A 16,588-nucleotide genomic window follows, 5' to 3' on the forward strand; every position below is an offset into this window, starting at 1 on the left:
TTGGTCTTTGTTTACCCGAAAATTCCAAACACAATGTCTGGCGCAAAGTAGCTTTTCAAAAACATCTCTAGAACTTAATCAAATTCATTCCTTCATTCATTCTTTCAAACATGCAGTCTCTGTTTACCAGCCCCTGTCCCATCCCAGGGATAATGATGTAGAATAATTGTGTGACCTTAGGCAAGAGACTTTAACCATTCTACACCTTAGTTTCTTCATCTGTAAAATGAGCTATGCTGTGGACCAAATAAGATAATGCATGTAAAGGACTTAGCTCTGTGTCTGGTACAGAGTATATGCTCATTAAATGTTAACCTGATATTACTATTATCATTGTCTCACAAGGCAGTCTGTTCCATTGGTGGGCAGCTATGATTACTAAAACATTCTTCCCCACTCTGAATCCATAGATACCTCCCTATAACTCCTATTCATTGATCATAGTTTCTCTGCCTGTGGGCAACGAGAATGAACCAACTCCAAAGCAGGCTCAGACACATTTTTAAAAACCTGATTCTCAGCCTTGGGCCTGGAATGAAGAAAGGAAAACTAGGGTCAACTCGGGAGAGAGAGCTGGATTTCATTAATGCCATGGGTTTCTGAAAAGGACTAAGGTTCTGTAAGTTGGTGTTCATTTTCTACCTTAGGAGTCTTGCTCTGGGAGTCCAATATACTGCTTAAATTTCACTTATTTCCTTTAGCTGCAGGATTTGGGTAAGCAAGGAAAATTCTGCAAAATGACTTCACCATTGGCAGGAATTTGCCTTTGGCCAAATTGACTCTCAATTACTCTAAGAGTGTCAGAAGTTTCCAAATTAGCTTAGGCCCTGTCTGATGCCGAGTGGGCTCCTTGAGGTGGGTCATGTCCATTACTTGAGTCTAGCTCAAGATGGATTCAGCTGCCCTGAAGAAGTATGTGCCCCACTGTCCTCATTTCCCCTAGCACCTGATCCAGTTCCTGCTAGTAACTATGTTTTTATTTCTCCAGGTTCCCACACTCTCTTCAACTATACCCTTCTACCTCTGGGCTAATTATTTTTTAATAAATGGCCTCTACCGACAGAAGGCTACTTTCTTGAAGAGACCAGACTTCTCACTTTCTTCAACATACTCTACAGCTGTTCTGTTGTGCTCTAAGGTTGCACAAACCAAGACGTGGAGACGCTTGGAAATCCTACCCGTGATGGAGCTTCTCATTGCCATTGGAAGAGCCAAGTCTGATGTGATTGCAGCAATAGATTGCTTCTTTAATATTTCAATTTCCTTCTAGGATTGAATTACCAGCCTACTTCTTAATCTTCACATGCTGCAAGGACAATAAAATTAATCAGAAGAGAGATTTCTCCTTGATCACTGTCCATCACCATGCTCCTCAAAAGACAGTTACTTGATACAGGAACTTCTCTCAGTGGTAAACAAAATAAGCCTGTGGCTTGTAAAATTAGCAAGAGGCATGTCCAAGTTTCACAAGGCCTAGAAATTGAAAGAGCAAAAATAAAATTCAAAATAAAATAGGAGCAATATTAGTAAATCCTAACATTTAGTGAGTGTTTATTCTGTGCCAGAAGTGGTTCTAGGCCTTTTACACATGTTATTTCATTTAAATCCCATATCAATTGTTTGAAGATGCTGATATTATCTCTCCATTTTACAGCTGAGAAAACTGAGGCATAAAGAGATTAAACAAGCTGGCTCAAGGTCATTCAGGCAGTAAGCAGTATGTCAGGATTTGAACCCAGGAAGTCTGATTTCAACGCCTCTGTTCTTACCTCTTACTGCCCCTCTGTATGCTAGAGAGATGTGAGAGTCAATACATCACTAACAGTGGTGACAACACCCATGTTCTCAGAATCCCAAAGGGAAAAAGTTTTCAGAAGTGGCTATGCAAGGCCTCTGCCACCTTGCTGAAATCATGAGACTGAGAAGTCTGGTTGGTCCACTCAACCCCATATGATTCAATCTCACAAAAAGTTCTGGGTATTCTTGCAACATCTCCCCTCTCTTCCACTGGGCAGATCTGTTGTACCTAATCCTCAGCTGTGCCATTTCAGTAGATTCCCCACCATCAGTTTCTTCTCTTCCAACATGCAGCCAATTAAATCTCAGTTTTAATAACATTGACCCCGGTTACCCATAACCTATTGAACCACCTGGGTTTGAATCCCAGCTTTGCCACTTACCATATGGGGAAACTTGAACACATCACTTAACCTCATCATAGATTAGGTGCCTTTATGTTAAACGGGACTAAAATCACTTTCTCACAATGTTCTTTTGAGGATCTAGGTCAGAGTGAGCGCTCAAAAAATGGTAGCTATGTTGCAAAATAAAGCACTTATCATTGAAGACTTTCTATGTGTATGGCTCCTACCGACATTGCCAAGTTTATCCCACACTAATGCCCTTCAACAAATATTCCTTCTTCTGGGGTTCACCTTCTCTCCTCTGCACCAGCATTCCTCCAAGGGTGGTCCTTGGACTGTCTGCATCAGATTCATCTGATGTGCCCTTAAAATTCAGATTCTTAGGATCAACCTTTGGCTTTGTTAATCAGAATCTCTCGGGTTGTGTCTTGACTGCATTTTTAACGGGCTTCCCAGGCACCAACAATTTGCAGACACCAACAAGTGAGTCCCCCTGCCTTGTCTATGAGGATGTTCTCCACACCTGGGATTCCTTCCCACTCTCATATCTGTCACCCAAATCCCACCGATAATTCAAAGCCTGACTTAAATTTCTCCTCCTTCATAAAACCATTCCAGATTCCTCCCTCCAGAAATAATCTGTCCCTGCTTTGAGTTATCATGGCACTGATTTATATACATGAAAACTCTTCCCAACATTTTCAAGCTCCTTAAGGTGAGAGTCAGTATGTAATTCATATTAATATCTGCAAAGTTATTTATCACAGGGCTTTGCATAGAGTAGGTGCTCAATGAAATGAACTCAGTGGGCAGGATGAAGTCCAATCCCAGTATTTTCAGGTCACCTTGGTAAGCCACATGTATTGAGTAATAACTGACTCAATTGAAGAAGACGAGGAGGGAAGCTGACCGAACAGACTTTATTCCCCTTCTCTCCTCCTCTTCTTCCCTCTGATTCCTGCTGCCATCACCATCTGGGACCACTCCTTTATCCCTTAGCCCAAGCCTTGTGAAGGGAGAATGAGTGGAAACCTTCCAGTAGTTCCCCTTAGTGCAGCTGAGGCCGACTGAAAAAGTTAGGTAATTTCTCTTTGTATTTAAGAGTGAGCAAAAAAGGAAACGAATATAATGATCATAAACCATGTAAACTGTCAAGTTTCTCTGGTATAGGTTCCTGTTTAGCCCAAAGGGATGGAATAATTTCTCCAGCATCTTGACCATCTTCTGGTTCTGTGACCTCTGAAGGTTGGTTGCTGTTCTCATTACTGCTGAGCAGAAACAAACCACTCATTCAATTTCCTCCCTTTTTAAAGCATCCCAGGACTTTTTACTTCTATGTCTTAGCCATCACGGGCTGCTATAACATAACAGACTACCATACACGAGTGGCTTAACCTACAGACATTTATTTCCCTCAGTTCTAAAGGCTGGAAGTCCAAGATCAGGGTGCCAGCAGGGTCAAGTTCTTGGTGAGGGCCCTCGACCTGGCAACTCATTGTATCCTCACATGACTGAGAGAGAGAAACAGAGATCATCTCTCTCCTGTCTCTTCTTAAAAGGGTATTAATCCCATTCATGGGGGCTCCACTCTCATGACCTAGTTACCTACCAAAGGCCCCACCTCCAAATACTATCACATTGTGGATCTGGACTTCAATATATGAATTTGAGGAGGACACAAACATTTAGCCCATAACACCCCACTCACCCATGTTCTCTCTATAGGCCATCCTGGATTTTCTTGAAAGGGAACACCTTATCCCCAGGCAGCGGCAAGCAAGATGGCAGTGACTATGCCAATGTAATTTCAGACCCAATAGTGTAATCAATCAATTTCAATAAGGCAAGAGCAATAATAATCATTTCCCAACCACATTCATCTCACTGACTATGTTCTAGCCGTGTCACTCACTCTACAGTTCTTCAAACACACCAAGCTCTTTCCCATCTCAAGTCTTTGCATGGGCAATTTCCTCAGCCTGTTATGCTCTTCCCCCATTCTATGAATATATGAAACTTTCCTTTAAGAATCTTCTTTCCTTTAAGTCTCAGTTTAGAAATTCTTTCTGCAGAGGGGGCTTCTATGGCTGTATTTTTTAATTAAAGCAACCTCCTTTCCCAATTCTTTTCTATTTCAGTACCTTATTTATTTCCTTCCTAGCACATACCACAATCTGAAATTCTTCTATTCATTTCTTTATTTGCTTGCTCCTAGTCTGTCTTTCCAGAAACGATGTAAACTGAACAAGGTCAAGAATTGTGTCCATCTTGATCACCATTCCTGACGTGTAGTAGCAGCTCAATAAATATTTGTTGAACGATTGAATAAAATAATTACACAATATATAATCACAAGGAAAGGAAAGGGAGTCACACAGTCAAATATATCAACTCTCTTATTTGTCTACAATGTTGAAACCAGGAAACAATCATTTTTTATTTAATTTTGCAACAGTATAAGATTTCAACACTAGGTCTATGATTTAAGTTATTTTGCTGCTAAAAGAAATAGGTCCTCCTCCTTATCCTGGATTATGATTTACCATAACACTTATTCTATAGACTCTAAATAACAAATCTCATTTCTCCCAATGGAACTCAATTCCTAGAGACTAAAGTTTGACATCCTTGTGAGACATCAACAAAGAAAAGACAACTTGAAGAAGCAGATGTGGCTATTTTAGAAGAAAAGACGTCTGCATGCTGTTTTAACTTTGCAAGTCTCAAAGAATTCTTTCACGACAATACACTGAGAACTACTTCGTGAAAATAAATAGCCACAGAGGAATATGGATTTAATTGCTTGAATTGCTGCATTAGCTAAAATAAAACAGCTGTGATCACATTCTGGGGTAAAAACTATTGTTCAACAAAGAGTTCTATTAAAGATTGCCCCAGTGATGAGTCTGGCTTTCTAAAATCAGGCATACCACTTCCTGGACCACCCATTGTTCTTAGGGTATCAGTGATTTCAATTTGGGGGGCATCTGCGTTGGAGAAATGTTGTCTGTGCCATAGGGCACAGGACTGCTTGGTAGGTTTTTTCTCTTTCTCCCAAATACACTGCTCAAGTTACTCAAAATTACTCAGCAAAACAAATTCCTTTCATATTTCTGTAATCCCAAGACACAGGAAAGGTGCTGGGCTGGCAGCTGGGGCTTCTTAGAGTTCCAATTCACTAAAAGATGAAATGAGAAGCAGAGTTTATCCAAGTTCTTCCTGAGGAATCTTTGTGAACAGACCTTAGTCCCTGAGAAAACGATTCTCCAGGGTGGCGGTTGTTGATACTTCTCAGGATCAGAAACCACCTTGAGATAGTGACAAAGCCATAAAAAATTCCACAGAATATTCACAAATATATATTAACACAAAGTTCAAAACCTAGCCCCCAGAAGCTCTGTAAATACCCTAAAATTATCTATGGACCGCAAGCTCCGTACTCTTATTCTAAAATGCAGAAGCAGGGCTTGAGATGGGGAAAGCCAAGAATTCAATTGGCTTTTTCGCCAACCACCATCACATATCTATTTTAAATAACTCTACCACACACCAGTCTCACCCTCAACTCTTCCACTGGCCCATTTTCAGACTTTGAAACATGTAATCAATAACAAAACAAGTAGATAAGTAGAGGAGAATGTTGGAGGAAAAAGGAGCAGAAAGGCTACTGAGCAGAAGATCAAATTTTGAAATTTCTAATATTCTATGCAGTCCTACATTCCTAAGAATCTGTTCCATTGACCTCACAAGCCAGTGGTTATCAAAGTTAAGTGTGCCTCCAAGACAACCTGGGAAGGCCACCTTCAAGTACAGTTTTCTAAGTCTCATTCAGCTTCTGATGCGAAAGGATTCTGTATTTTTCATTAAACATCCAGGTGATTCTGAAGCTGGTGGTCACTTAAACCACCATTTTGATGGTTTCCGATCTTGTTTCTCAGTGTCTTAAGAAATCTCAATATTTCAGGATCCAACCACATAACTCCTCCTCTTGTATGCAGAAGTGGCACAAACACCCTTCGTCTGATCGTGAGCACCCGAGGTGCCACTACTTCCTCCTCCTCTACACTCCTTTCAGGAGGACCTTTCAGGGAGAGATGTAGTGAGAGGCTTCCAGATGAGTTGTGCTGAGAATTGCCCAGATGCTGATTATCAATAGACTTGTAGCCTTACTTTTATCCTCGAAGTCCCTTTTGCTACGTAATGAAACACATTCATGGGCATGACATCAGGGAGAAGGACAGGGGGGCCAACTGCCCACCATTTCTGTCCATCCTCCTACTCCGAAATGTCTCCCCAGTGATTTTATTCCTAACCCCCCAGAAACGATCCCTCCCTTTTTAAATTCCTATTATACCTAGTTTAACGGTTTAGTGTGAACTATGAAATAGAGATAATGCCCGCCCCACCCCCGCCATCTTGTCTCTTACTGTTTTATGCTTCTCTTACCTGCTACCTGATTACCAGTTCTTTGTGAGCAAGAACTTGGTTCCTGGATTTAGCCATACCAGAAGCTAGCTGTAGGCCCAAACTTTTCAGTTATACACAGGGTACAGCTAATAATACCACATAGTATTTGAGCCAATCTGGATGTACTTCTACCACTTCAACCAAGAGTCCAGATTTATTTAATGCTTAATAAATACGGATTGATTGAGTTAGCCATTTTTAGACATGGGAGATGTTGGATATATTTGGTTCTTCAAGTCTACAAAATACCTTTTTGTAGAAAAAGGTCAGTTGTTTAACTTCTGTCTTTTGGCAAAGAAGACTGATACGGTCATAAAACTATGGCCCTGGGAAACAGACAATTGAATTGGGATCCCAGCTCTGCTACCTGCAAGTTGTGTGACCTTGAGCAAATAACTTAGGAATCTTTAAGTAGGGGAAGACCACAGTAATAAAGGTGCATTGTTATTGGAAGATCATTTTTATGCAGATGATGGAGTGAAGGATAGAGGCAGAGGCAAGAAATCATTATCAAGTTCAGGCAACAGAGGATGCGGGTTTAGACTGAGAGAGCATCAATTGGGATACAGAGCAGAGGGCAGATTGCAAAAACTGCAAGACTCAGTGACAAGTGGAATGTGGGATGTGGACAAATGGGAGGAGTCAGAGGTCCTGGAAATTAGTTCAATTATTTTTATTTTGAGATACCAAAATAGAGAAATACAGTTTGCTAACCAGGGGGTGGGGGTGCTCTTAACTTCTAGTTTATCTGTCAAGTTATTTTTTACAACACAGCCAGCTTTTAGGGTACACTTTAGCTTCCTTCCTCCTAAACAAATTTAGCAGCTTCCCACCTCTAGGTAACAGAGGGAGAACCTTCTAGCAGGTAATGCTTTCATTGCTTTGATTTAAAGCTGTGTTTCCCAAAGTCTTCGAGGCGTCCCGCTGGTGGTATAGTAAGTGATTTTAGGTGGATTATAGAATGATTAGCTGTGCACAGACAAGACATTAAATAACTGAATCACACAGGGAGAAAGCTGTTCCCTTTCAGACTCCTTGATTATTTTGCCAAGGGAAAAAAAAAGTCTCATGTGGGGCCTAAAACATCGTTAACATCTCTTTCTAGCACTTGCTAATCGCCTCGTGTAACGGGGAGACAGTCTAGGTTTACAACCTTCAGGAGGCCACAGTATCTAGCTAGAATTTAGCCATGTTGTGTCTTTGTTGAATTTATTTTTACACGTGCTTTCTATTGATGGCAAGTGGAACTTATTTTCCACTTAGAACCGCTTTACGTCTCTTTTAAGATAAATTTATTTTATAAAAATGTTGACTCTGTTGAAAGGCAACTAAAAAATGTGGCACACAGGCACGGCAGGAATTAGGGAAGGGGTCTACAAAAGATGGCTGTCTTGGACCGGGGATTCTAAAACATCACTCATCAGTGGCGGCACTTCCGGCACTATCACAAACGTCCTCTTGGGAGGTAGAGCCCTTGGAGCATCATTATGAGTATTCCATGCAGCTAAAACCCTACAATGAGGAAACGTGCCTCCTCTTTGGACAGGTACCAGGACAGAAGCGCAGGGCGCACTTGTCTCGCCCCACGAAGAATTTCCCAGCACCTGCAGGGGTTCTGCTCCTAATGAGCGCCGAGAACAGCCCCGCTATGGGTGCAGCATCCCTGCGAGCCTCTGAGAGCCCAGCTCAGTCCCCTCAACAGCTCCTTATTCTAAACAAGCCAGGAGTTTGTTTCACTCGTTAGGAATAAACATTCTCGGCCGCGATGTTTGGAAAACCTGAGCTCTCGCTCCCAGATGCGCTTCGCTTGGCTGCGCGTGGGAAGGACGCATCAGCCTTTCCCAGATGCCGCGCCACGCTTCCGCGGAGCGTTCATTCACACGTGCCGCAAGAAAATCTTCGCCACACGCACATAGAACCATCTGGCACAGGGGTGTTTAACTTCGCGAGCGATCTTTTGTTGATTGAGGAGTCGACTTTTCCTGGGAAAAAAGCACTTCTGGCGGACTGGGGGAGCTCCAGCGCTACTAAACGTCTCCCCCTAGTGGGCCTTTCATTGAGACTTGTAAATCATTCAGAGCTGGAAACACGGCCATCCGGGCTGGGAGCTTTTGAATTGCATAGTCCAAAATGGCATTAAAAAAGAAAAAAGGTAAACTGCCAACCGTGTGCACTCCTTGCCTTGCGTATTACTTTATTTTGCCAACTAAGATCATTAGAAAATAAACATCATCTGACATTGCTTGAAACTCACAAAAGTAACCAAGATGTCCTTCAGTAGATGAATGGATAAACTGTGGCACATTCACACAATAGAATATTATTCAATGCTAAAAAGAAACGAGCTATCAAGCCATGAAAAGACATGGAGGAAACTTAAATGCGTGATACTAAGTGAAAGAAGTCAATCTGAAAAGGCTACATACTATGTGATTCCATCTATATGACATGCCAGAAAAGGTAAAACTTTGGAGACAGGAAAAAATTCAGTGGTTGCCAGGGGTTGGGGGGAGGGGAGGGGTGAACCGGCAGAGTACAGAGGATTTTGGGGGCAGTGAAACTACTCTGTATGATTTTATAATGATGGATACATGTCATTATACATTTGGCCAAACCCATGGAATGCACAATGCCAAGAGTGAACCCTAAGGTAAACTATGTAGACTTTGGGTGAGGATGTAATTTCATGGATTGTAACAAATGTACCACTCTGATGGGCAACATTGACATGGGGGAAGCCATGCAAGCGTGGGGCCAGGGAGTACATGGGAAATCTCTGTAATTTCTGCTCAATTTTGTTGTTGAACCTAAAACTGCCCTAAAAGATGAAGTCTTTTGGGGGCTGGCCTTGTGGACAGTGGTTAAGTTCGCACGTTCTGCCTCGGTGGCCCAGGGTTCACCGGGCCAGTTCCTGGGTGCAGACCTACTCAACGCTTGGCAAGCCATGCTGTGGCAGGCATCCCACATATAAAGTAGAGGAAGATGGGCACGGATGTTAGCTCAGGGCCAGTCTTCCTCAGCAGAAAGAGGAGGATTGGCAGTAGATGTCAGCTCAGGGCTAATCTTCCTCAAAAAAAAGAAAAAGAAAAAGAAAGTCTTTAAAAATATATATATATGATACATACATACATAAGTAAATAAATAAATACTTTTGGGACATGTTGATTTCTATTAAGAAAGATGTAGACCCTTCCTACTCCAAGAGTGGTAGGGGCCACCAGCATCAGCACCACTTGGGAGCTTTTTAGCAATTTGGAGTCTCAGGCCCTGCTGCAGACCTGCTGAATCAGAATCTGCATTTTAAAGAAATCTTTGAGTGATTTATATTCGAGTGTGAGATGCATTGATGTAGAATGCACGGTCCCTGCCTTTGAATTGAGACAGACAGAAAAGCAGCAATGTGGTTAACAATAGTGAACTTCATGCTTTTGATCTCGTTTCTCAGTTCCTTCACCCCGAAGTTTTTCCCACCTGAGATGTCATTACCTCTTCTCCACGTGTCTAGTTCTTGCTAAATGTTGTTCAGTCAGCATCAGTGGGAACTTACCATGTGCCAGGCGCAATGCAAGACACAAGGCATAAACATTTCTCCTAAGAGACATGCAGAAAATTATAGTTTCGTCTGTCTCCTTTATCGGTTAAATACAATAATGGGAGCAAGTATGGGGCTGTTCTCGAAGGGGGCTAGGATAAGGTGATGAATTACATTTGTCCAGCATCCACCAGGTCCCAGGCACTGCTTATTATCTCCTTTACTTCTCACAACAATTTCCCAAGATGAGAACTATTTACCTGATAGAGAAACTGAGTCCCTAAGTAGTTCAGCAGTTTGCCTAAGGTCTCACAGCCGAAGGCAGTTGATCACCAGAGATAGTTGGGCCCACATCTGGTCACCTCCTGTCTGCTGTATTTCTAATATAAAATTCTGTGTCATACAGCCGTGATTGCCCTTTATGTCATAGGCTCCAAGGAATTTGAAGAATTATTGAGAAGGGAATCTCATTTCCATGGGATGGGTGGGGAAGGGACTGGATAATCACAACTAGTTTCCAAGGGGCAAAGAACCACAATTTTATATCTAGGTTGTATTGTAAATGAAACTCCCTAATCCTGAGATGGTACATGGGTTTCTTCCCACACTTGCCTGTTCTAAATATGTGTCAGTGGCTCCGGAAGCATTGTATTGACGACTCAGAGAGAGCATGCAGTAAGGGAAAAAGTGATTTAAAAAAATGCAAATCCTATTACATGACTCCTTTGCTTAAAATCCTTCAATAACCTTGCAGTGCTCTTAGGCCATGGTAAGAATTTGGGTCCCTTAGTCTCTTCATGTCCTGGACCTTGCCAACCAGCTCTGTTAGCCTTATTTCATCTACTCCTTCTTCTTTATACTCCAGCCACACTTGCTTTCTTCTGTTTCCTCTTAAATTCCATGATCCCTCCTGCCACAGGGCCTTTGCACATGATCTTTCTTCCTGACCTCTTTCATCTGAAAAACTTCTGAGCAGACTTCAGTGGAAACATTTCTTACTCAAGGAAAGTGTCCTGATCCCCCAGCCAGGTGCTTATCTTCCTGTTATGTACTCTTATAGCACTACTTACCATGCCTTTGAAATACTTATCCCATTTGTAACTGAACTATTATTTCTATGATCATTTAGTGGCCACTATCCTCTCTAGGCCTGCCATATCCAGTATGGTAACCATTAGTCACATGTGGCTCTTGAGCACTTGAGACATGGCTAGTGTTATTGAAGAATTGGATTTTAAATTTTATTTAATTTTAATTAGTTTAAATTTAAAATCTGATTTTGCTTCATGGAAATTTTAAAAGTATGGAACAACTTGAATATGTGAATCTACGTTTTCAATTGTAAATTTTATGACCTCTACAAATCAAGTATTTCCAGAAATTTAGCATCTGAATACACTCTAGATTTTGATGATGATGTGAAAAAATAATGTAAGCTATTGTAATAATTTTCTACTGAGTATGTGTTGAAATGATAATAGTTTAGAGATAATAGGAACAAAATATATTAACAATAGGTTTATAAAATCAATAGGTTTATGAAATTAACAGGTTAATTTCACCTGTTCTTTCTAATGTGATTCCTGGAAAATCTAAGTTATATATGTGTCTCACATTATGTATCTATTAAACTGTGCTGTTATACACTATAAGGAGGGTTCTGGAAACTGGAACCAAGTATCTCTTTAAGTATTTTATGCTCAGTACCTAACATTGTTCTTAGTGCCCTGGAGTTGATTCCAACTCCTAGCGACCCTGTGGACAGCAGAGTGGAACCCTGCCCGGTCTTTTTGCGCCATCCTCTCAGCTTCCAGCACTGTCTCAGACACTGAAATCTGTCCACCATGGGTGGCTCGGCTGCTATTTGAAAAACTGGCGGCATAGCTTTCAGCATCACAGCAATACACAGCCGCCACAGTCTGACAACTGACACATGCATGGTGTGGTTCCCTGACTGTGAAAGGACCCCAGGGTTTGGAGGTGACAGTGCTGAATCTTAACTACCAGACCATCAGGGCTGGCTAGTATCTAAGACAGTATCTGGCAAATAACAGGTGCTGAATAAAGAAGTAAATATTGTTAGATATTGCTTGACATTTGAATAAGTGAATGATTATCCATATCTGTGAAGGTTGAGAGAGAGGTTGGCACATTGGTCCTATATTTTCCAACTCTATGCCAATTTTTTCTTTGCCTAGCATAGGGCCTTGAAAATAATGATAATAATAACTACAACTATCACTTTCAGTCACCTACTATATGCAAAGCACTTTTAATCCATTTGGGATTTGTTGTAAAAATTAGAGATACTGTACGTAAAGCAACTTGTCCAAAGTCACGTGATTAATATGGCATTTACTAAATGCTTGACTATGAATAATTGACTGAATGAATACACAAACCTACAAAGCCCAACAAGAGGCAGGATGAACTTTTTCTAGGCCTCTGTTGCCTTGAACATGAGCATGAGTCCTTCAGTTTTATCTGATTGCTTTCCAAGATTGCTTGCTCCAGCTTAGAGAGGCTCATAAGAGATTTTTAAATATGAAATTCTGGAATAGAAACAAGAAAAATACTCTATTGACGAGACAGTAAGTTGCTCAGGTTACAACAATAAAGTAAGTCTGGAAACGCCAAACACACACCTGCCCTCGGGAGCTTGAGAGAAAGTCTGGACCGTGGCTCCCTGCTCATCTGTAATTTGGCCAAAGATCCTCCAAAAGCACCACAAAACCTGATTAATTAGAAATAGATGAATCTCTATGTTCTTGGGCCATGTGACATTTCAGGCCCATTATCCAACCTTCTAAGCTCAAGAAAGCACACTACCTTTGGCCACAGGCTTTGCTCTCAATTTTTAAACCCATACGTATACTTTAGTGGCACTTTAATCCATATGGTTCAGATTATTTGCATTAGATTCATCAGAAGCAATTTTTGAAAGAAGCTGCAATCTAATAACTTCCTCAGGGTGCTGTGCTAGACTCAATCTCCTCCTCCTCCTCGGGTTCCTCCAGTAGAATCTACTGGAAGGAATTTGTATTAATTAAAGGCAACACAAGGATGAAGAGCTAGGACCCTGAGGCCAGGCTGCCTAGGTTCAAATCCCCATCTCACTACTTAGCATGTATGGGACTTCAGATTTACTTTCCTTGTCTGCAAAATAATAATAACCCTCATGCAGTTATTGTAAAGATCAGCTGAGTCGATGTAAAGGGCATAGAGAAGCATCGCTGTGTGCGGGCACTATTCTAACCACTGGCTATTATTATTACTATGTTGAAGCTGCAAGTGACAGAAAAATAACATTGGAGTGACTTGTACCTGATAGTTTATTCCTCTTTCACATAAACATAGGCAGTGCGGGGCTGGCATGATGACCCCACCTCACCCAGGACCCAGTGCTTTCTATCTTGTTGCTCCACCAATTTCAGTACATAATTCTCACTTTCTGATCAAAGAGGGTGACCTCCGCTCCAGCCAACTTGTCCACAGTCCAGCCAGAAAGGAGGAAAGAGGAGAAAATCGCACACTCTCCCTTTAAGAACACTTACTAGAAGTTGCTCTCACCACTTCTGCTTAAGCCCCATTGAACAGAACTTAGTTTCGTAGTTATGTGTAATCTTAAAGGAGACTAGGAAATGTAGCATTTTATTCTGTTATTATTTGGTCTATTATTATTACTGTAGGACAAAAAAAGGAAAAACAGATATTGGGGAACAATTAGCCATCTCTCACAGATTCTGAGTGGAAAATCAAAAACACCCTGTGGATCTAGAAGGCATAGATCCATTATGCATAGAATGCATATCCAAATGGAGATCTTTGGATAATGGAATGTGGTTTGAAAAAAAGTGCATCTTTAAGTCAGTACTCAGTTGTCTCCACATTCTGTTTGCTTATAAATCCCATAAATATATGCTGCATAAAACACTAAATAAATGTTTATTCTAATTATTGTACAAAAGTGACCGCAAATCTCTTCTTTCCACTCCCATCAGAATCATATCCATGGAAGGCTTCAGATGCTTGTGGATTTAGAAAGAAAAGGAAGATCTGGCACTTCTAATGCTGCTTCAATGAAAAAGGAAGGCTCCTCCAGCCCCAAATGCAGTCACACTCCAAAGCCACTTTCTAGGCCTGTCGCCTCCATCATAACTGAGAAAGTGATGACACTGCAGCAAGCTCAGGGTGCTCCTGCAGAAACTGACCTCAGATACTCGTGTTAGACAAGACACCTTCTCATCCCATACGAGCCTTTACAAATAAAAGATGTTGACAACACACACTTAGATAATAGGAAACATATTTTTGGCCAGTGAGTTAGCTTTTTGGTCAGGCTTGAAGACTGTAGCACATATTTTGGAAGCTCCGCCAGCATCCTACCCACTCTCTCCTTCTGAACAGAATTGTATTTCCCAGCCTTGCGGTTCGGTTTGGGATTGGCTTAAGCCAATCAATGTATGTAACCCTGTGTCCACAATAATTATTTCAGAGTTGGGCATGTGATTAAATGAGATGTGAAAGAAGATGTTGGGGCTTTGGAGAAAGAAACTTCAGTTGATATTGGCCATTCTCTTGGGATCACAAAGAACCCCTAGTCAGTCTTAGAATAAGACATCAGCCTACATTATCTATAAATCAGAGTGGCAAGAAGAAAATAAATTGGTCTGTAATGACATTGTTGAGTCAGTGGATTGATCTTACCTAAAGCCCACAATATCTATAGACTTTGAAACTCACAAGGCAGTAAATTCTCCTTATGGTTTAAGCCTCCTGAGTTGGGGTTTCTGTTAAGTAATATTCTACTTGATACTGAGTCATTAAAGGAAACCCTGGAAATATTTAACAGGAGACAAATTAATCAGGAAGTTATAAGCAAACACCTGTCGTATCAGCCATACCAGGATGGAATTGCTGCTCTACCATTTTACCACTTATGTGAGCACGGGCAGGTTATTGGAAGAAAACGTGAAACTCAGTTTCTCAATCAGGAAATTGGGGGAAAGTATATTGATCTCAGAGGATTGTTGTGTATATAATGCTATATAACATAAATGAAATTGCCCAGGAGCAAGACTGTTTCCTAGACAGAGAAATCAATAAAGATACAATAAAATCACAGAGAAAAGTAAGACTTATATTTACCAAGAAATAAATTGTGTGTGAAGAATCTTTCTAAAGTGTACCCAAGGATGAAGATGGACGGAGCCTGGAAGGACAGCTATGGACTCCAGATTTCATAAGACATCGTATGGATGACAGAGATCTCAGACATTCCTCGAATAAAACTTACGTATAATTAAAAAAAACTTTTTATGGCATACTTCTGTCAGTTCTGAAAAATGTATACAGTTGCATAACCACCATTACATTCAAGGCATGGAACAGTTCCATCATCCCCCAGAATTTCCTCATGCTCCTTTGAAGTCAACTCCTTCTTCCAACCCCAGCTCCCACCCCCAAAAGGTCAACAAATCACTGATCTGTTTTCTGTCCCTACAGTTTAACCTTTTCCAGAATGTCATATAAATGGAATCATGCATTATGTAATCTTTTCACTCTGACTTCTTTCACTTAGTATAGTGTGTTTGAAATTTATGTACATTGGGTTGCCAGTCAGTACTTTGTTTTTATTGCTACCCATGAACACATGATTAAAGCCTACCATTCTTCTTGACTGTGTACATCACATGGGATGATAACTGCGGGCACAGAGACTGGTTTCCAATGATCATTTTCATGCCTCCAAATTTGTATATGTATTTGGAACCATTGAAGGAAAACAAGCTTGTTAGAGTGTGCTATGGACTGAACTCTGTCCCTTCAAAGTTCGTGTGTTGAAGCCCTAACCCCTGGTGGGACTATATTTGGAGATAGGGCCTCTAGGAGGTAGGTAAGGTTAAACGAAGTGATAAGGGTAGAGGTCCAATCCGATAGGATTGGTGTCCTGAGAAGAAGAAGAGAGACCCAAGGTCTCTCTCTTTCTCTGCCATGTGAGAACACAACAAGAAACTGGCATCTGCAAGCCAGGAGGAAAGTCCTCGCCAGAAACCGAGCCTGCCAGACCTTGATCTGGAACTACTAGCCTCCAGAACTGTGAGAAAATAAATTTCTGTTGTTTAAGCCTCCCAATCTGGGTATATTATTATGATAGCCCCAGCAGACTATTACAGAGTGACTCTGAAGAAAGACCTAGAGTTGGTAATCAGTGAGATGGGTTTAGTTCTAAATATCTGTTTCCTTTTTTTGTGGAATGAGGATGAAAATAACCTTTCATGTAGGTTCATTGTGAAGATTAAACCACATGGGTAATATATGTAAAATTTTTGCCACAGTTCTTGGCACCTGGAAATGCTCAGTATGTGGCACTTCTTACTGGCCAGCTTTGTATCCATCCCTGCGCTTAATATGAACACTTACACATACAGGGATGCTCAGGAAA

This window comes from Equus przewalskii, chromosome 3, assembly GCF_037783145.1.
Source record: "Equus przewalskii isolate Varuska chromosome 3, EquPr2, whole genome shotgun sequence".
Lineage (NCBI taxonomy): Eukaryota > Metazoa > Chordata > Mammalia > Perissodactyla > Equidae > Equus > Equus przewalskii.